Below are 5,462 nucleotides of genomic sequence, written 5' to 3'. Positions count from 1 at the left end.
TAAACGTAAATTTCGGATGGACGGAATGTGTTTTAAACGCGCTATCTTTTTTTCGAGCGATTACAGAAAGTCCAAAGTTTATACACTACTCTAAGGAAATAAATTAATGCAAATTGATAAGATAAAAAATAGGTTGGTGTCCTTATAACAATGAAACTTAACATGATCTCATATAGAAAAAACAATGGAATAAAGCTCGGAATGAAGTTACAACTTACATGAGATGAGTATCATAATATTGACATGAGATATAATATGAGCTTTAGAATTATGAATAGTGTACCATATTCTACTTTTGAAAAATAATTTTACTTCTTGGTATGATCGTTAGTTGAAATAACAAGCTTGAGACAAAAGGATGTAGGGTGATATTGTGATATACTTCCTCTGTCTCAGTCAATAGTTTACATTTGTTTTATTTTCCCTCACAAAATAAAGTAAGTGTAAGTTTATTCATTGGGACAGAGGACGTATACTAATTTAGAGCCGCAAACAATGGCATAACCCGAATTGAAAATACGATATAAAAGACTCGGAGTCAATGAATATGGATTGAGGTTATTGACCCATTTATATTACAAACATGACACGAGATTTAATATGGTAAGGTTTGGGTTGAACATTTTAAATACCAACCAGACAAGAATGACTAATTTACTAAATTAATCCTAAATTGATCATTCTAGAATTGTACTAATTATTTTTACGTACAATTAATCTTAACTATTCAAGTGCTTTTAGTGAATTAGAAATGTATTAATTAAGATTAGTAATTTAGTTAATTTAAAATTGGAGTTCGCATCAGGCCTCTTTGTAAAAGATGGGAGTTGGCATTTGTAGTAGTTAGTTTATAACTTCGCGTTCAACGGTAGTTCAAGAGACAGAAAATTACAAGTGGCTCGTGCACCGCACGGACATTAAATCTAGTATATATATCTATCTATATTATTAAATGAAGCTTTTTTCGAGCAATATTAGAGTTTCCAGCTTTCGTAAAACACTTCAATAAAATATTAAAAAAAATTAATTGATAAAGTTTGCAATTGTATTTTAAAAAAAATTAACTGATAAAGTTTTAAGAAAGACTCAAAAAAGTAATAAGATAAAAATAAATAATACTCGTAGTAAGGCTCCGTTTGGCACGACACTTCAGGTAGCTTATTTGACCAAAGTAGCTTATTTGATCAAAATTTCAGCTACCTGATTTTTTTGCAGGTGTTTGGCAAGTAGCTTATTTGGTCAAATAAGGTACCTGAAATGAAATGCTACTCAGGTAGCATTTGAGAAATCAGGTACCTGAAATGACTTATTTTCCATTTTGTACCCCTTTATTCTATAATATTAAATAATTTTCATATCCTTTTACGTCATTTTACCAAAATTAGTTACCTTTTCAGCTAGTTTGCCAAACACATTTTTATATAATCAGTTACCTTATCAGCTCCTAATTTTCAGCTACCTTATTAGTTACCTTTTCAGGTTTTATATAAAAATGTGTATAGAATTTTACATTACCCATGCTATCAAATAACAATATAAAAGACATCATCCAACTTTCAAAAAAGTCGAATCCCTCCTACTCTGAATATTTCATCTCTGCTTTCCTTTTGCTATATGCTAATACCCCGTATGAACCCTTTCTTTGTAATATAATTGTTTGCTAATAATATGTTTTTTCTTAGTCAATACTAACATTGTAATTTGGTTGAAACTTTCAGGTACAATATTAAGTCGTGTGTTTAATGATTGTGCTGGAAAAGTTAACCCGCATGTGTTTAACAATTAGTAAGACAGTGAAACAAATACTCCGTATCAAGTACCCCATCAAATGCTTATCGTATATTTTTTTTTTCATTTTTTTTGTTGTTGTTGGGATTTGAAAGCATTTACTTCACATACGTTTCTCTTAATATGCATATTTTAAATCTTTTGTGGTTTTTTTAATTTTTAGTGTTTGTTTGGAGTTTTAGTATTAGGTTTTTTCAGTATTTTTCTGTGTTTGTTCTTCGTTGTTTGTTTGGAGTACTGTCAGTTTATTTTATACTCCGAAATTTTTTTTTGATTTTTTTTTTTTGAGGAAACTCCGTGTCATTTATACATAAATATATACGCAGTATTTTAACTCTATTCAATTTATTCCGAAATCAAGATTTTATAATTTCAAAGTTGTAATGACTTCCATCCGCAGATTTAGTGGCCTCGGCTTTTGTATCTGCTCCTTCTCTTAGCTTAAAAGAGAGAAATCTCAATCCTCATTTTAATAACTGAAACAATCTCGAGCATATTCAAATACTTTTCTTTGTTTAAGCACAAGCATATTCAATTAAGGGCAGCCTACTGTCTTTCTTAAGCACCCTGGTTTCGGTTCAAATGCCCTGAATTTGTTTGGTTTCAAAAGATGTCATGGCACGGTTCTAAACAATGTTACAAGTCTAGGAACTGCGACCAGAATGAGAATCTAAGTATGCCTTTGGTTCAGGTGGACGGGAATGAAGTTAAATCCTATATCTTATTTCTAAATTAATCTTTCTATTTATCGAACTATTGAAAGTACAACACATGACAACTACTTTAAATTTTTAATGAAAATGGAGTTTATGATAACTATCAACCTACATGCAAGTATCAATGTCGAGATTCAAGTTCTATGTGCCCTCCATTCCGAGGCGGGGAGCTGAGTTTTAACCGAGTTTGGGTATAAATATATACTATTTAATTTTGAGGCTAGGGGTTATAAGACAATTTTACATTATAAGTATGAAATATTAGCGGCGGCGGTCGAGCCCCCTCCCGACATATAACTAAATCCTCCACTATCTCTATCATGCCCATGTAGTTTCATATGATTGTATTGGTATATGTCAATATGTCAATGTTCCTTGAGTACTTCAATGGAAAACTCATGCACATAAAATATGCTTTAATGGAAAAAAAAAAGAAATTAGAGTTCTTTTACTATCATATACTGATGAAGATATCTTCTCACGAGGATCAAGTAGGATCGAGGCGACACAATTGTTTAATAATACTTTATCTACCAAAAAAAATTTATTTTTCCATAGTAAACTACTACCCTCCGATTAGACTTCCTACATACACACATCTCTTCTTAACTTATTATTTGTATAATTATATATATCGTTTTAAGTTTTACAAGAGTCGTCACTTACACATTTACTATAATACAAATACTTTGAAGGCATTATGCATGGACAATAGATCTCGATTAGGATTAGTTTATCAATTTTAAGAACAAAGTAAATAAACGTATACATTCACAAGAAGTCCACCATGACAGTGATATTCTATAATTTCTCAAAATCAATTATCTAAGTTTTGAAATGCATAGGACTCTCGAAAGTTAGCTAGAAGCATTGGAGTTTATGTATAGCTTGATTAGCTATTGACTTACCTTTAAATAATCACAAATCATAAATATGGTACAAAGAAGAGCACATCAGACCCTTTTCTCATTTCAAGCGTAGTACACTCCTAATATAAAGGTAGATAATTTATCAGCTATCTTGCTCCGTTAATAACAATACGGGCTTTGTTTAGTGATTGAATTGGCACAGTGCGTACCTTTATGTAATCACAAATGTTTATTTGTGAGGTATCTAAAAAAGAAACCAGTCATCCAAAGATTAAAAATAATAAAATAATTTAGTTTAATTTGGATATTATACACTTCTCTATCTCAATGAAATGTTTATATATATGCTTTATACAAAAATGCCAAGGTAGAAAGAGAAGTGAATTACTTTTTAATATTATTAAAAGATAGAATCTAGAGTAAAATATATCCAAAAAAAATAAAATGTAAATTATTCACTGAAACGCCAAAAAAACAAAAGTGTAAGCTATTAATCGAAACAGAGAGAAATTTGATATAACCCTAACTCCATATCATAAAAATTACTCAGAGTAATAATAAACCATTTGCTATTATTGAGACAATTCGTTAGTTGCTAAATATGTATACAATTACTATTGCAAATATCGAGATAATCAAGTACATGATAATAAATAGAATATTCAAAAACTATTTATAAAACATAATAATACAAGTGGCCCGTGCATCGCACGGGCATTAAGTCTAGTATATATATAAAAGAGGCTTTTTTCAGGCATGAGACTCCAACTTTTTTAAAACACTAAAATAAAAAAAAAAACTTTTAGAATTAATAAAAAAATCTTTTAGAATTAATAAATTAAAAAAATTCAAATAAGATGATGTGCATACAATATAAGATAATTATTTGTATGTATTTTGGTGGGTATAAAACTCAAAATATTGTTATATATACTCATCCTCCAATCCCAAAAATTTTCTATTCTTTTCATGTTTACCAAATCATCAGCGGCGGCGAAAGCGGAGTCGGAATCGATACGAGATTGGCGCAGGCGGAGAGATGACCAATCAACACTATGACGACGAAGATAAAAGAAATAAAACAAGAATAAAATAATCAAAGTAAATACAATTGGTCCAGAAAATATTATTGATTCATAGTATCTTTCTTCCATCATATTGTTGCTGTTGTTGTTGTTCTTCGTTACACTTACACTAGTTTTAAACCCGTGCAAAATTGCACGGGTATGTATTTGGGCCAGAATGAATTTTTTTTAATGTATATTTGTTTTTGCATTTCTATTGTACTTATCTAAATGGTCTAAATCAACGATGTATATAATTAATGTTTAAATTTGTTAAAAACATGTGTTCACATGCACTGGTTTATAAGGAAATAACGTAATCTAATCTTGTAAATAAAAAATGCATACATACAAAACTTTACATTCGGATAAAATAAACTAATAATCAACTTTAACATATGCAAGTTATTCTAAAAATTGAAAAATTTCATGATACACTACATTAGTAGTCGTAGTAGAAATACGCATATCCGAGTCACATTAAAATTTTCAAGCCTTCTTTTCGGGTGACCCGGAAAGTGCGACATAAAGTGGTCATGACTAAACACCGGTCTTGGAAGATAGATGCTTGACTGAGATAAAGACGGCTTTGACTCTTGTTTATCGTCATTGCAAAACAAACAAATGATGGGGAATTGTCTTCTCAAACGTCTGAAATCTCATGGTGTCCGATGGAGTAAGTGTTAGTCGAGCAATATGCACTCTATCACCTTTATGACTACCGATTAAGACAAGACATCTTATCACGCGTGCCCCCCGGATCGGTCACAATTAGTCTCGTGCCGTTACACAACCCACGTGATTGATCAATGTTTCGCAGAAGCATCACCATAGCACCGACCTTCAACTTCAACTGGTGATTCGGGAGTCCGGCACATTTAATACTGTTGAGGAATTCAATAGAGTGATTGTCACCGCCACCTGTACCTCTGTCATCACTACACACCTCATCGGAGCTTATATAAATTCTCTCATCCTTTTTAATAAGCGACAACATATTCATTTACTGATTCAACAATCTCGTG

Source organism: Silene latifolia, chromosome Y (genome assembly GCF_048544455.1).
Source record: "Silene latifolia isolate original U9 population chromosome Y, ASM4854445v1, whole genome shotgun sequence".
NCBI lineage: Eukaryota > Viridiplantae > Streptophyta > Magnoliopsida > Caryophyllales > Caryophyllaceae > Silene > Silene latifolia.
The sequence above is the reverse complement of the archived record's forward strand: the minus strand, read 5'-3'. Positions refer to the sequence as shown.